Source organism: Caretta caretta, chromosome 12, assembly GCF_965140235.1.
Source record: "Caretta caretta isolate rCarCar2 chromosome 12, rCarCar1.hap1, whole genome shotgun sequence".
NCBI classification, from domain to species: Eukaryota; Metazoa; Chordata; order Testudines; family Cheloniidae; genus Caretta; species Caretta caretta.
In genome coordinates, this window is record NC_134217.1 from 17,715,103 (window position 1) to 17,730,456 (window position 15,354).

General features: G+C 41.6%; 2 long non-coding RNA genes across 5 annotated transcripts in view; one reads left to right on the top strand and one right to left on the bottom strand.

Annotated features, from left to right (window-relative positions):
• LOC125620735 (uncharacterized) overlaps window positions 1-15,354 on the top strand; it is a 213,498-nt gene that overhangs the window by 45,535 nt on the left and 152,609 nt on the right. Inside the window, exon 3 of one of the 4 annotated variants that reach the window (XR_007352300.2) lies at window positions 9,045-9,229. The exons of the other annotated variants lie outside the window; for them this stretch is intronic. This is a non-coding gene — a long non-coding RNA (uncharacterized LOC125620735). Of the gene's footprint in view, window positions 1-9,044; window positions 9,230-15,354 lie in introns of those variants that run through there. 4 annotated transcript variants of the gene reach the window in all.
• LOC125620736 (uncharacterized) overlaps window positions 9,836-15,354 on the bottom strand; it is a 328,147-nt gene continuing 322,628 nt past the window's right edge. Inside the window, exon 5 of the long non-coding RNA XR_012664561.1 lies at window positions 9,836-10,048. This is a non-coding gene — a long non-coding RNA (uncharacterized LOC125620736). The remainder of the gene's footprint in view (window positions 10,049-15,354) is intronic.

Consider the following 15,354-nt stretch of genomic DNA (forward strand, 5'->3'; position numbering starts at 1 on the left):
TTGCTGGTGCTTCCACACTGGCATCTCAGTCTGCAACATTCGGGCTCACAACTGACTTTCATTCTTTAATAAGATTACCTAGTTCTTATATAGCACTTTACAGCCATAGAAATCAAAGCACTTCAATGTCATTATCCCCATTTTAAAGGGGGGGGGGGGAGTGACACACGGAAAGGTGAAGTGACTGGTGCAAGGTCACCCAGCCTAGCAGTGGCAGAGCTAGGAATAAAACCCAGGTCTCCTGAGTCCCAGCTGGTGCTCAATCCACTTGACAAGACAACACTTGCACACCCAATATAGGGTAGACAGAGCTTAGAAAAAGGGGAGACTTTTAAAGTATCAAGTACAGTATATACATTTGGCAACCTCCAACACATAGCTGCACAAGTTAAAGCCATGTGTAGTTAGACCCTTGCATGATGAGGGCATGATCCTTGCACTTTTGCCAGTATGAGAATGCTCTTAATAGTAAATGGTGTTGCTGCTTAGATAGGTTTGCAACAGTTAAATGATCTTACAATTTAAAACCTCTCAAGTCTCTTTGAATAGCCGTCTCTACAATCATGTGTATAAAGTCTCCAAATGATTGGGTAATGGGGCACAAAACACTCAATAATTTAGAAGTCCTTCCATAATATTTCTTTAAGGAGATTAGTCAGATTCATGTAATTTCTTAGACTTCTTCTCCCTGAGTATGTATTTAATTCCATTGTGAGTCACATGAACATAGCAAAGGGAGAATGGACCCCTCCATAGTCTGAGAGTTGTAAGAAATTTCAGTTAGTTGACTACATAAGGGTTTGCCAGGCTGCTGGAAATTTTTTATATTCCGAGTTAAATAGAGCAATAAGATGGAATTTAAGCTTTAGTGCAATGGATGGAAGCTCTTCAGTCAATCAAATTATAGTTCAATCAATTCATTTTAATCACTTCTCTGGAGAGAAGTAAACCCGTATGCTGAAGAATATGCAGCAATTTTATTGCTGGAAAGTTTAATTGTTTCATTTTTCCTTACTGTCTGTAACACACTAGACTTTTAATCAGTGGGAACTGAAGTTATAATGAAGTAAAGTCCACTTTCCATAGTTCACAACTAGATGAAAATAATTGGGCTGAGACTCCCATCCAGACAGTGTAATGCCTCTGGCATTTTCCTGAAAACTGTACTTAATTGCTTTGCTGATGTTGTTAAGTGGTCCTGAGGGGGATGGAGTAGTAAAGCTACCCACATATGCAAGGAAACAATACAAAAAAAATGTCTTCTAAGGTCCTTAAAGGAAGACCAACTAGTGGTTAGAAGAAAAAGCATAGCCTGTTTATTTCCCTTTTCTTTTGTATTCTAGAGAGAGTGCTGAGAGTTTGATAAAGTAAAGTGTGGAAATTCTATAAACACCAACAACAATTTTAGATAAAGACAGAAAGCTCAGCACTGCAAGTGCAGAGAGTACTAGGCCAAAACTTCTCACTATTGAAACTGTGGATTTCCCTCTGATATTTGACTGGAGATCCCGGAAGTAACAATTCTACTTAGAGTCTGAATCTGAGACAGGTAGGTTTGTAGGTGCCTGGCTACCACCCTTGGAGCTTTGATGAGCCCTGCTGTTTGAAGTCTCGGAGGCTCTATGCTGCATTTTGGAACGAGCAGGAGTGAGTCTTTGAGCCTGGGGCAACAGACGTGGACGAGTGGGGCTCACACTAGCACTCTAAAAATAGCTGTATAGACGGTGCTTTGAAGTTGTGGTTTGGGCTGGAGCACAGGCCCTGACGCCTAGGGAGGGCAGGAGTGGGCGGGCTTCAGAGCCTGAGCTGTAACTTCACGGTGTTGTCTGTGGAGCTGTCTTTAGAGCACTAATGCAAGCTCCACTGGCATGAATCTGTTGACCTGGGCTGGGAGTTTTGCTCCTACTCACTTCAAAATGCTGTGTAGACATACTCTGATTGGTTAATCAGTCCCTGGTGGTGAGGGGCAGAGCTAAGCTAAGCGGGGAAACTTGGTATTAAAAAGTCACTTGCTAGGCAAACTCCAGAGCTGTGAACAGAGGCAGCTAATAGGAGAGTTTGGAGGGAGTGTGAGAGGCTGTGACCCAGGGACCGCTTGGGCCCAAAGGGCCCAGGGGGTGCATAAGGTTTTACAGGGATCCCCTGGGTCAGATATTTGCATAATAATTCACTAAAGGGTGGCATGTGAGGTTTCTACTGAGAGCTAGTAGCCTGCTGGTTGTCATAATCATTGCAAAATGTAGTAAAGATAATATTTAAGGAGTTATGTATCTATACTGAAAGTAATATTCTGAAGGTCTTGGAGTTATGGCGGTTCACCAGGAGGTGATGTACCTCAAAGATGTTCCTTTCAGGCAGGAGGTAACTGACATTTATCTCCCTGTCTGGCCATTTATGTACTGTGTATTGTAACCCTCACACTGTATGCCTATCTGCATACTGAGCCAGGTGCAAATTGAGAGATGAGGGAATCTACAGAAGAAACAAACAGCTGGGGTGTGTCCTGTTTATGAATAAAAACAAAGGTTTGGTCTGGAGGGCAAAGAGACACACTGAATCCTTCACCTAGGAGGCAAACTGACCACGAGCATGTGTCATGAAAGAAGGGTCACTGGCAGCTTGCCTGTAAGGTGCTGCAGAGATTTTGGATGAGCAATACTTCATTAGACATGAGAGCATCTTGTTAATTAGGTCTAGACACTAGAATGTGTGTTATGATTTTATTTTATATGTAATCATTTGTTTCCAATATGTCTACTTGCAACTATTTGAATCTGTATGCTTTGTTAAATAAACTTTTGCTAGATTTCACTATAATCAAATGTAAGTACTGTGAATTGAGTGGTGATCTAAGGTGAAACTGGTATGCAGGGGTGCACTGCTTCTTTGAAAGCAGCAGATTGGTGAATATTTTGAGTGTCCAGTGGACATTCCAGGAGTTGGACACTCCAGAGAGACACTCAGAGGGCTTGAGGTCTGGAGTATGCCTATTGCTTACCTGTAGAGTGGCAGCGGGGCCTGCAAGGCCTAGATGGGAGTGCTTGTGTTGCCTGTGGCCAGTGGAGTTGAGGAACTGATACATGGCAGGCACAGACAAAGGTTCCTCATGCTAACGGCAGGTGCTAGCAAAATGTCTCACAATTTTGGGTACTCCTGAGAAACCTCTGAAAGGCTTTCCTCCAAGGTTCAGCTCTACATGGGATTTCATGGTGGCCAGTGATGAAACAGTGGTGATGAACTGCAACAGATGTGCCACATTTTATTTCCTGCCTGATGGGACTTTCTGTGTATGAAGTGCAAGTTGGTGACTGTGTTGGAAGAAAAGATTCTTGGATTGGAAGGGCAAGATAGATGCTACAGAGAATCAGAGAAGCTGAGTAGTTCCTAGATAGCCAGGTTTGGGAGACATCAGTACCACAGGTTCAAGCAAGAAAGGAACTTGCCACCAAGGAGTTGAGAGAGGAGTCAGAGAAGAGGCCTGGCAGTTTGTAACCACCAGACACAAGAGGTCACGGTATCATTCTACATGGCTGACGACAGAGGAGGATGGGCAGGCTGTGGCCATCAGAGAGAAGAGGACCAAGATGTATTCCACATAACTAGAAGTTTCCAATCAATACCAGGTCTTCAGTGAGTAAGCTGTGGAAGACACCTCTCAAGATTCAGCTTGTTGGAAGGAATGGAGACATGTATGGAACACACCTGTGGATGGCAGCTCAGCCCAACTTGTAAGAAAATCAACCTTGCCCACGAAGAGATCTCAAACTATCCAAGGAAGATAGACCACTCTTGTTGGAAATTCAGTACTCAGGAGAATCAAAAGAACATTGTGCATGTGACAGGCAATAAATTGGTGCACTGTCTTCCCAGAGCTAAAACACAGGACATCACTCTGAGACTGGATAGGCTTCTGAAGCTAAGGGGCAAGGACCTATAGGTGATTGTTCATATCAGCACTAATGGGACACTACATTGGGAGATATCTCACAGGTAGTAGGTGACTTTAGGGAACTCAGAAGTATGCTGAAGAAAAAGACTCCAAGTGATCTTCTTGGACATCCTTTATGTCCTGGGAGTGAAGGAAGACAGAAGGCAGAAGATTCTGGAAGTGCACTACTGGCTAGGAAAGTGGTGGAGGGTTTTGGTTTTGTGGAACACTGGTTCATCTTCCATGAGTAGAGGGGATGGCCACCCTCTCGGTAGAAGGGGAACGAATCTCCTCAGGGCCAGGCTGGCTAGAGTAGTCAGGAGGGCAATAAACTAATAACAAAGGGGGAGATTAAAAAGAGGGAAGACATGAGCAATCATTTAGCAACAAAATCGAGATGTTGAAAACAAAGTTAATCAAGGTACGAAAAGTAATTCTTTTATTGCCTATACACCAGTGCTAGGATCCTGTGTAACAGACAAGAGGAATTGAAATTGCTCATTTATGAGCATAGATGCAATCTAGTTGGTATTACTGAAACCCTGTGGGATGATTTGCATGACTGAAATATTTCAATTATAGTGACATATGTTGGAGGTCTCATGCTGCCAGTACTAAAATACCTTGGAATCTCTAAATATTATAGATGACAATTTCCTAACTCAAAAATTGTTGCATCCAACAAGAGGAATTCTGTATTAGCCCTCATCTTGACAGGTAAAGAGGGGCTGATCACAGAACTGAAAATGAATGGTAGCTTAGGTAAAAGTGATTATTCTGGTTCCACATTATAAATGTGTTCAAGCATGAAGTCCAAATCAAAAATGTATACATGGTGCTTTAAAAGAGCCAGTTTCACCAAGCTGAAAACAATTATGAATCAAACCAGCTGGGAGGAAAAATTTAGTTAGAACAATGTGAATTATAATTGGGAATTGTTTAAGAACAATTTACTAGATACCCAAAAAGCCATAGTAAAGGAAGAAGGCCATCCCACTTAAAATACCAACCTGGTTTAGAGGGGAGGTGAAAGTAGCTATTAAAATATATATATTTCAAATGGAAGAAAGGGGAAGTTGATAGTAATGAATATAAATCAGAAGCTAGGAATTGTAGGAAATTAATAAGGGAAGGGAACAAAAGGAACATAAGGAGAAATCCACAGCCAGCAGAGTTAAGGACAGTAAGAAGAAATTTTTAAAATATATTGGAAACAAAAGGCATCCTAACAATGGTATTGGTCCATTACTAGATGGAAATGGTAGAATTATCAATAATAATGCAGAAAACTCAGAAATATTCAATAAATATCTGTTCTGTATTTGGGAAAAAAACAGATGATATAGTCATAGAAAATCTATTCCACTAGTATCTGGAGGATGTTAAACAGCAGCTGCTAAAGTAAGACATTTTTAAAACATGTCCAGATGGGTTGCATCCAAGAGTTTTAAAAGAGCTAGCTGATTTGCTCATTTAGCTAAGACTAAAGAAAAAGCAGAAGACATTCATTGAGAGTTATGTTCTGCCCTCTGCTCCTCCAGCAAGCAGAAAGAGGGTGCAAGGAACCTCTTCCCCTTACATAAGCAGCAGAGGTGCATCTCCTCTTAGTGCTCACGAGAGCGCTAGGGAAGGACATCAGGCTAGTCTGTGCACCGTATCCCTGGGGACATGGTCTGAGAGCTGGGAGCATTCCCAGTCTCACAAATGACTAGTGCATTTGCTACAATCAGTAACATTTAGTAGTTCTGGGCACATGCTGATCATGCACAAAGGAGAAGAAAAGTGCACCCAGTCATTCATTACCCTGGTGCCCACCAAGCAGGATGCTATTGCAGGATGGTTATAGTTAGGGCCCTACCAAATTTGTGGCCGTGAAAAACGTGTTATGGACTGCGAAATCTGGTCTTTTGTGTGCTTTTACTCTATACGAAACAGATTTCACAGGGGAGACCAGCTTTTCTCAAACTGAGGGTCCTGACCCAAAAGAAAGCTGCAGGAGGTTCGCACGGTTATTGTGTGTGTGTGTGTGTGTGTGGGGGGGGGGGGGGTTCATGGTAATGCCACCCTTAATTCGGTGCTGCCTTCAGAGCTGAGCAGTCCAGAGAGCTGAGCAGGCCTGGTGGCTGCTGGCCAAGGGCCCAGCTCTGAAGGCAGCAGCACAGAAGTAAGGATGGCAATACCATACCAGGCCATCCTTACTTCTGCACTGCTGCTGGCGGCTGCTTTGCCTTCAGAACTGGGCTCCCAGACAGCAGCCACTGCTCTCGCGCCACCCAGCTCTGAAGGCAGCACTATTGTCAGCAGCAGCACAGAAGTAAGCGTGGCAATACTGCGACCTCCCTACAATAATCTTGTGACACCCCCACAACCCCATTTTGGGTCAGGACCCCTACAGTTGCAACACTGTGAAATTTGAGATTTAAATATCTGAAATCATGAAATTTATGATTTTTTAAATCCTATGACTGTGAAATTGACAAATGGACTGTGAAGTTGGTAGGGCCCTAGTTATACTGCAGTAATACTCAGACCTCAGTGGTTCAGGAGCCAAATTATCAATCAGCATTACCCAAAAGAGCTACATAGTGTGAATTCATTGTTTCATTTTTTAATATATATATATATATATATATATATATATATACACTCACAGCAAAATGACTAAGTAGTCTGCAATTGGTTAATAACACTGTAAAATCATCCTGATTGGTTAATAACTTAGACTGGTTAATAATTAAATCATACAGTGTTCTAATATGAAAAAGCTGCAGGAGACACATTACAGAGCCACTTGTGGCTCCTGCGCCTCAGTCTCAGTATCACTGCTATAGTGTATAACACACAGCTGGTTCTGCTCTGCTCTCACCCATGTGATTTCCTTAAGCTAAGGCCAGGATTTTGCCCAGTGATTAGCACAATAACATGCATAATGTTGTGCACGTTCTTCTAGTGTGGAAACATTAGGTTGGTCTTCGGACTAATGAAGTCATTTAGATTTTTTGGAAGGAGGACACTAGGACTGTGCAAAGAAGATAAATTGTTTACAGTGGCTTGTGAATTAATTCTGAAATTCATTTCCAGGCAAGTCAGCCATTTAATAAGTCAGGTGTGTTTATAATGTGCACATCTGTCTTTTAAAGATTTGGAGGTTTGAGGCCAAATTTTGCTCTCAGTTAGCACCTGTATATTACATCTGTGTCTAAGGCCCCAGTTACAGCACTGTTATCTGTAACCCAGTTAGAAAGTACTTCCAATTTCGGTTTGTAGATGGGCCTGGTCATGTTTTAACTACGGTAACCTCTTGGGTATAGCCAAGATTTTAGGATACTTCTGGCACATAGTTAAGGGCTTACAAAATAAAATCATGGTGACAACTGTGTTATCACTGAGTCCCTGAGAAAATTGTAATTGAGGGGTAGTTTGGCCCTTACACCTGTTTAATCCTGGAACAATTTCACTGAAGTCAACAGGCCAAATTCTGCTCTTAGTTATGCTGGCACAACAGAGCAAAATTTGGGCCAGAATTGTTAAGTGATCACTATTGGTATGGGATTGCTATAAGGGCTCCAATCACGGAAAATGAAATTTCCTAAATTGTTCAGGGCCAAGTACTATCCAGAGAATTACAGTGTAAGCTTTCTCTGCTCTTTTGCCAATAATCACACTCCACTTCAGTGGGTTAGATTCTGCACTCATTTACACCAAAGTTAATCTAGAGTAGCTCCACTGAAGTCAAGAGGGTTACACTGGTGTAAAACCAGTGAGAGGGGAGAATCAGGCCCACCGCATTTAAATCTGGAGGAAAATTTTAGCATCCGGATTTCACCATTGTGCCAATTCTTGAGCCATAGCTATCTATTTGGCAATAGAAATGGGAGCTGCTGCCTATAAGATCTAAACGAAGCTCAAACTCATTTCAGACAAGCTGTGTTGGAATATGATTTTGGCACTCAAAGATTTAGCCTCATTGACTGAACTAGCATATCCCGAGGAGTAAAAATCTTTAGTGAATGTTGAAAATGGAGATAAAACCTTCTTTGACTTTAGATGTGGAGTTCTGAGCGAGCAAGTGAGGGAACAGCATACGGTCAAATGAACAGCACTTAGATAAGTAAAACATTCCCACTGATTTTTTGGTTTTCAACATTTTTAAACAATGCTACTCTGCTTCATTTAAGGTGTCCAAATGCACAATCAATAGGATTTTTAAAAGGGGATGAGAAAATGCTAGTTTTCTGATAGTAGGAAGAAATAAGTGTTTTAGCAATGGGTATTTGCCCTATTCAATCTTTCTCTGGATATTAGCAATTTGTGCACTGTGAAATGATAGATTACTTGACTGTTTTTGGTGAAATGGAGTCATGAAGTCAGCAGTGAAGTTCACTTAAGTGGATAACTGAGTGATAAATAAAGAGCCAATTTTTCAGACAGGGCATCTCTGTTTATGACCCCCCCCCCAGTAGAATTTGCATGCACAAGCTCTGGTACGTAAATCAAGTAGACACCCCCCCCGTTAAGCTGATTGGGTGTGCAACTCCCATTTCCATCTACAGTTTGTACCAGCAACATATTCTACATGCAAAAAATATAGGCACAAAGTTATAACACTGGTTGAAACACCTTTGAAAATGAGACCCTGCACAGGTGAACACACTATTTAACCACAGAATGTTTCTGTATGCCTGTCAATTAAACTTAGATGAGCTGCCCTACAGGGCTCGACACTGGCCTATCGTCATAGCTCTACATTGGGGTGGTGTAGAGATTTATGGTGGAGCAAGAGCAGCAAGTCATGGAGCCCAGGGAGGTGGGTGGGTGCAGGAAGAGTTTGGACCCCACAACCTGGCTGATATAGGAACAGATGAGCCACAGCTCTGCCCCATACCATCTCCATTGGAGTGGCTAGAGACAGCAGTAGTACTCATTCTGTGGTGACTCTGCTGTCCCTGAGCTCAAGGTCTTAGGTTGTGCCTGACATGAACACCCTGTGATATAGCTTTGTTAACGAACATATCATACTATTGCTGTGCTGTGCCTTACGTTGTGATGGCTAATGGAAGAGGGAAAAGAATATGGGAAATGGACTGATTCTAGCTTGGTTTTTGTACTCTTCCAGATTCTGCTAATTCTGAAAGATCACATCTCCCACCACGTAGCCTCGTCATAGAAGAGGAGAAAAAAAGTAGAAAAAGGATAAAGGACCTAACATGGCTGGCCACATCCACCTAGTCTTTTGTGTCAGCCTTTTCCTTGTACAATTACTTTGCAGTTTGTTTGTGAAAAAAAAATCTTGTATTTCAAGTGTCTGAATTTTTCTTTCTTGAAAATTCCTCCAATCTTTCAAAGTGAAAATGAATGCTTTATTTACTGAAAGAATTAGGAGTACTTGTGGCACCTTAGAGACTAACAAATTTATTTGAGCATAAGCTTTCATGGGCTAAAGCCCACTTCATCAGATGCATGCAGTGGAAAATACAATAGATAGATAGATAGATAGATAGATAGATAGATACAGAGAACATGAAAAAATGGGAGTTGCCATACCATACCATTGGCAACCCCCATTTTTTCATGTTCTCTGTATCTATCTATCTATCTATCTATCTATCTACCTACTGTATTTTCCACTGCATGCATCTCATGAAGTGGGCTTTAGCCCACGAAAGCTTATGCTCAAATAAATTTTTTAGTCTCTAAGGTGCCACAAGTACTCCTTGTTCTTTCTGCTGATACAGACTAACACAGCTACCACTCTGAAAACTGTCACCATACAAGGCTTTATTTACTGTGTCACAACCTGGCCCTCTCCCCCTCTCTCTGGATGGACACCAGTCTGTTGTGAGTGGGCCCAACCACTAGATCTCTTGTGCTTTTAAGCCCCTGGCTCTGGACAGAGGCTGATCACTGGTCCTGGCTCTGGGATGGGGGTGGTCTCAAGTGCACTCCCAGGTGCAGATCCCATGTCTGACATCTTTCTTGGGCAGTGGGACCCTGCAGTCTAGCCATCAACGCCCTGAAACCAGTACCTGATCCATCCTGATCTCAGTTGTTTAGATATGTTCCTCTGGAATCCACCTGGTCATGGGAATTCTGGTTTCTTGATTAATTCCTCCAGACACACTGTCAAGAAAGTCAAGAACACAGGATTAGCACAGGATGGGCTGGTAAAATGTCACAGAATCAGAATTGGTGGCCCTAGATTGCTCAGTGCCAGCTTCTGAGACACAGCCATAAGACTCTCTGTCACGCCTCCCACCCCCGAACTACAAAATGGAAGCTCTAACCCCCAGTGGAGGCTACAGTACAACATGAGGGACACACTCCAACATGAAGATTCCAATACAATGTAGAGACCTCTGGAAAAAAATGCCATTCCCAAAACAAGATGGAGTTCACTGCGTGACAAAGATGTATTCCCAATAACTCTGACTGGTCATCTAAAATATACACTGGTCAGACCCAGAGACTTCAACAGTTTAAAGTTCTTCTAATCATGCTAGAGACAGTATTTCCCACAAGGTGCATTGGGGTTAGTTTCAATAACTTTGTATTACACAAGAGAAGTTTCTATATTCAGCGTTTCACCACTTCAGCTTGGCATTCAATGGGGTTTGACCCCCTAGACCTTCAATGCAGAAAGTACAAATCTCCATCTCTTGAGCCAAAGGATTAGATCCTCTAGCTGCCAGCTGTTGCTTAAAAAACCCAATCTAAAATGATTTTTTTCAAAATTTTCATGGAAAATTCCTCCTTTGCCATGGAAAAAAAATCAAAATGAAACTAAATTAAATTTACATTTAATTCCAAAGAAGAATTTATATTTTGTTTGGTTTCCAAAAAAAGATTTCAATTTTCATATTTTCCCTCCCTCGCCTCTCCTTGTTTTACCTGCCCCTCTTTTTCCATGGGAGGGGGGATTTATAAAGGGAGAGAAAGGGGAGAAAATAAGAATAGAAAACAGATTTTTTTCTTTTTGAAAAATGAAACACAAATTTCCATTTGAAATGAAATTGTTTAATTTGAAGTTTGTCTTTGAAAAATCAAAATTCTATCAAAAGTGAACTGTTAAGGTGAAATATTTTGATTTAACTGAAACTGTATTTTTCTACGAAAAATGCTGGTTGAAATTATTTCCACCAGCTGCACTCACTAGTGTCCTACACGGACCAGTTGGGGGAAGCAGAGAAGACCCACACTTCCTAGCAATATATACAAGTCACTCCATTGTTTCTTTACTATGGGCATACCAGACTGGGAATTAGGCAGAATATGGATGACAACAGGCTCTAGGGATGTGGAAATCATTTAGCCTAGCACTTTCATTTCCCTCGTGTTCTACCATGTTTTCTAAGCAACACTAGATGATAATTTAGATTGTCTCACTGGAGGATGAACACAAAAGGGTTATTTTAAAGAAAGGAAGGCAGACAGTCCAGTGCTTAGATCAAGGCACTGAGACCTTGGAGACTGAGAACAATGGGAGTTTCTGCGTGCCAAGTACTTCAAAAATTTGGTCCTAATTACCTAAAAGGGAGTACATAGGAGTCAGTAACAGCAGAGTCATAGCACAGCAGGCTGGGCTCAGCAAGAGTAGTTTGTTGCACCCTTTGCAAGGAGGACAATGTACTAGTCCAGGTGGAATTCTGACTGGCTCAGGCCTCTGCTCCTGTCACTTTGACTGCAACATAGCCCCTTTGCACTCATCCACACAAGCCTCTTGTCCTCCACAGAGCCCTCCAGTGAACACTGGAGTTGCTATTCCTGAGATTAAACACAAACAGAAAAAAGCCCCTTAAACAGACAATTCTCCCATCCCCCAACTTTCAACCCCTTTTATACATTGCAACTAAGGCAAAGACACCAACACTTTTTTAGATCACCTTTAATAGTATATTTTTGCACGGTCAAAGCTGAAATCAATAATGTTACTGCAAACAGATTTTAAACACTTTATCACGCATAATGCACCAGTCAAATATGCAAATTCAATACCAAACAGGAGGATTAAAATACTATAGCATAAGCGGTTTGAAAGGGTCTTTTTTATATGTACAAGTACTGATAATTATAATAACGGAGATTAACCTGTTCTAAAAAAGAATGGGAAAGGAGCTAGTTTCACCTTCAGAAAGGCTTATGTAGGCAGAGTGTATGAATACAAAATGAAATATGCATAGTAAAATATCTAAGCCACCAGAAGTGTTACATTCTGCACATTAGGTATATATAGCTAAAATATTTCACAAGTCATAGTTAACTGTAGGCTAAATGTCATGGGTGAAATCCTGGCCCAACTAAAGTTAATGGGAGTTTTGCCATTGACTTGAATAGGTTGAGGATTTCACACCTAGTGCATCATACTACAATGAGTGCCATTAATAACTATTATGAATATGTTATATTAAATACTCATTATTAACTACTTACCATACACCTTGTTTAACTGATGAAGAATAATAATGAGATTTATACAGCCCGTCATCTAACAGGAGCACTGAACAGTTCAGGTACTTTGAATGGACATCAGCATCAAAGTGTACTGGATCTTTACAAGGTTTCAGAATCAGCTGTTTCCTCATCTTATGGATTCCATTCTGATTTTTTTTTGTGCCTGCCAGTTTTTGCTTCTGACAAATCTTTTATGCAGCAAGAGGGGTGCATTAGCTGCATACTGTGTGCAAACAGCAGCTCACAGGCAAAGAGGTCCACAGTGTACTGAGGATGGATAGCAAATATAGGTACAAGAATGATACTGTATTGATTACTAGGGAACTATGGAGATCTCTACACAGTCCTAACACTTCACACAATACTCAGCAACATCTGTGCATACACAGGAATTAATCAGTAGGTTGCATACTACAGCAAGGTGAATCCACATCTATCATGCTGGCATGCCTGATGCATGAAAACAGCCTTAAAAAGGGGTGGTTCAAACAATGGACAAACACTTGCTTGTTTCTCTTTTTGTTGGCAGCGGGGGAGGGAATTAGAATGCTTCATTCATAATGGGCTCCCATCCTTCCTGCCCAAGTATTTTTACTTACTTTAGTTTAGGATGATAATTGATTCTATTATCAAGACAATATTTATCTCCCAAAAACAAACCAAAATTCAGTGTAATAAAACCAGTGTAATTACCCGGCATGCTGAAGCACATGGCTTGCTTTATACATTTCATTAAATATTTTTCTCTGTTTTGTAATAACGGGGAATTATTCAAAAACAATTTCTTTAACTGTATGGGAAAAGCCTCAGCTGATTGCATATTTTTGTCATGCGTTATGGTTATGAAATAATGAGATCTTGTGAGACCCTTGTAAATTATTGTTTCCCTGCCCCCCTCCCCCCCCCCCGGCCTCCAGCTTTCCTCTCTTCAGTTAAAGTTAGGTGCTGGAAGTAGTTATACTTCATTTGAACAAATCAATGTTATGCCTCCCGTTCTCAAACACTGAGCTTGGAAAGAAAAGACTAAATTTACATTGATTATTTTGTGCAATTTCCATGGAAGAAAAACAAAACATACTTTGTGCATAAGAAACATTATTTTATTACAATTTACCCCTTTTAAGCCCAGTTCCCTTTTTTGGCATGTGCCAATAGCAAGTAGCTTAGCTCAGTAAGGGATATCAGATGCTCTTTTGTTTGAAAAGGGTATGTTGGCCAGAAATGTAGATGTATGAAGGACCAAGCATGCAGCATGGAGGATCTTAGTGGGACGCCTTCAGAAAGGAGTGGGGAAACTGGGACTGAACCTTCAATTTCCTGGAGTAGGTCTACCATTTTCCATAATCATTAAAGCCCCAGATTATCTCTCCCAATGACAAGCCCATGGAAGGGGAATCCATTGGAGGAAATGGCCAGTGGAGTCTTGCCCAAGTCCCTCAATATTATCCCCGGAGGGTGAAATAAGGTTTGCACCTCCACACACATCCTTAAGTAAAAGGTTACAGGGCACACTCCCATGAGCAGCTGGAGGTCAGGGACTCTGGTGCAGAGGCATCAGATCTCTAGTCTTGCTCTGGCCTCTGGTGCCCCGCCCCCAGCTCCTTGGCAATGCAGCTCCATTTAATCTGATCTACCATAGAATCATAGAACTGGAAGGGACCTTGAGAGGTCATCTAGTCCAGCCCCTACACTCATGGCGGAACTAAGTATTAGCTATACCATTCCACACAGGTGTTTGTCTAACCTGCTCTTAAAAATCTCCAAAGATGGAGAATCCACAACCTCCCTAGGCAATTTATTCCAGTCCTTAACCACCCTGACTGTTAGGAAGTATTTCCTAATGTCCAACCTAAACCTCGCTTGCTGCAATTTAAGCCCATTGCTTCTTGGCCTATCCTCAGTGGTTAAGAAGAACAACACTTTACCATGGACTGCCCTTGGCCACTGCTTCCCCCTGTACAGATTCTAGCCCCTGTGGAAATGGCTTCTGTGGGGTTCAGAGGGTGGGGGGTGGGTGTGACACTGTGGCCACATTTTAGCTAAATTTATCCCATTACATTTCCCCAAACTTGGCAATTACTTTTTAAATAAAATCTTCCATTCTTACCTTCAGCCATTGTTCTCCATGGTGACACCATCTTCCTGGCTGATCTGTTTGTATACTGTACAAACCTCACCCCCGTCAGATCCTGGGTAAATTTATACTTTCCAGTAAAATTTCCATGGTCCTAAACTCTCTCTAAAAACAAGAACTACTGCAACAAGCACTTCCAACATGACATTGTAGCGACAAAACCGCTGATTTGCAATCATTGCTGAGATGGTGCTACTGGGAAAGAAGTGGTTCACATCAGCGGTGTTGGAAGAGTTTTTTTCCTGGGGGTGCTGAAGGCGGAAACCATGGTACTTGGCTTCTTATTAAAACTTCAAGCCAGGGCAGGCAGCAGCACCACTAGCACTCCTAGTTCCAGCAGCTGTGGGTCACAGTGTATTGCTTAAAGTAAGGTGTGGAGCACATTGATAGTACCAACGAATGGATATTTGCCAGTTGGCTCATTGCTATCAATTTTCTTTAGAGATAAATAAAACATTTTAAAATGCTTTAAACTCTTTGTATTAAATAGTCAGGATTAAAGCGAGCTCACATCACTGTTCAGTTGGAGAAAACACTTTTGATCTACCTGATGCAGGATCACTGTTGATTCTTGAACCTCCGATGGCATAAGGAACTCCTTCATTTATCTGCTCCCCTTACAATTTTCATTCCCTTAGTAGACTTCCTTGATATTTTTAGGACACCCATTGAAACTCTGCCATCTGCAAGTCTCAAGTTTGTCACTTGAATGACAACCATTGGTGACCTTCTTGGTGCCCTTTTAGCCTTCTATGTTTGAAATAGGAAAGAGAGCTTTGCTGCTTTTATGTAATCCGGACTTTGTCCTTCAAGCCATCTGCTGATTACAAAATCCATATTATTA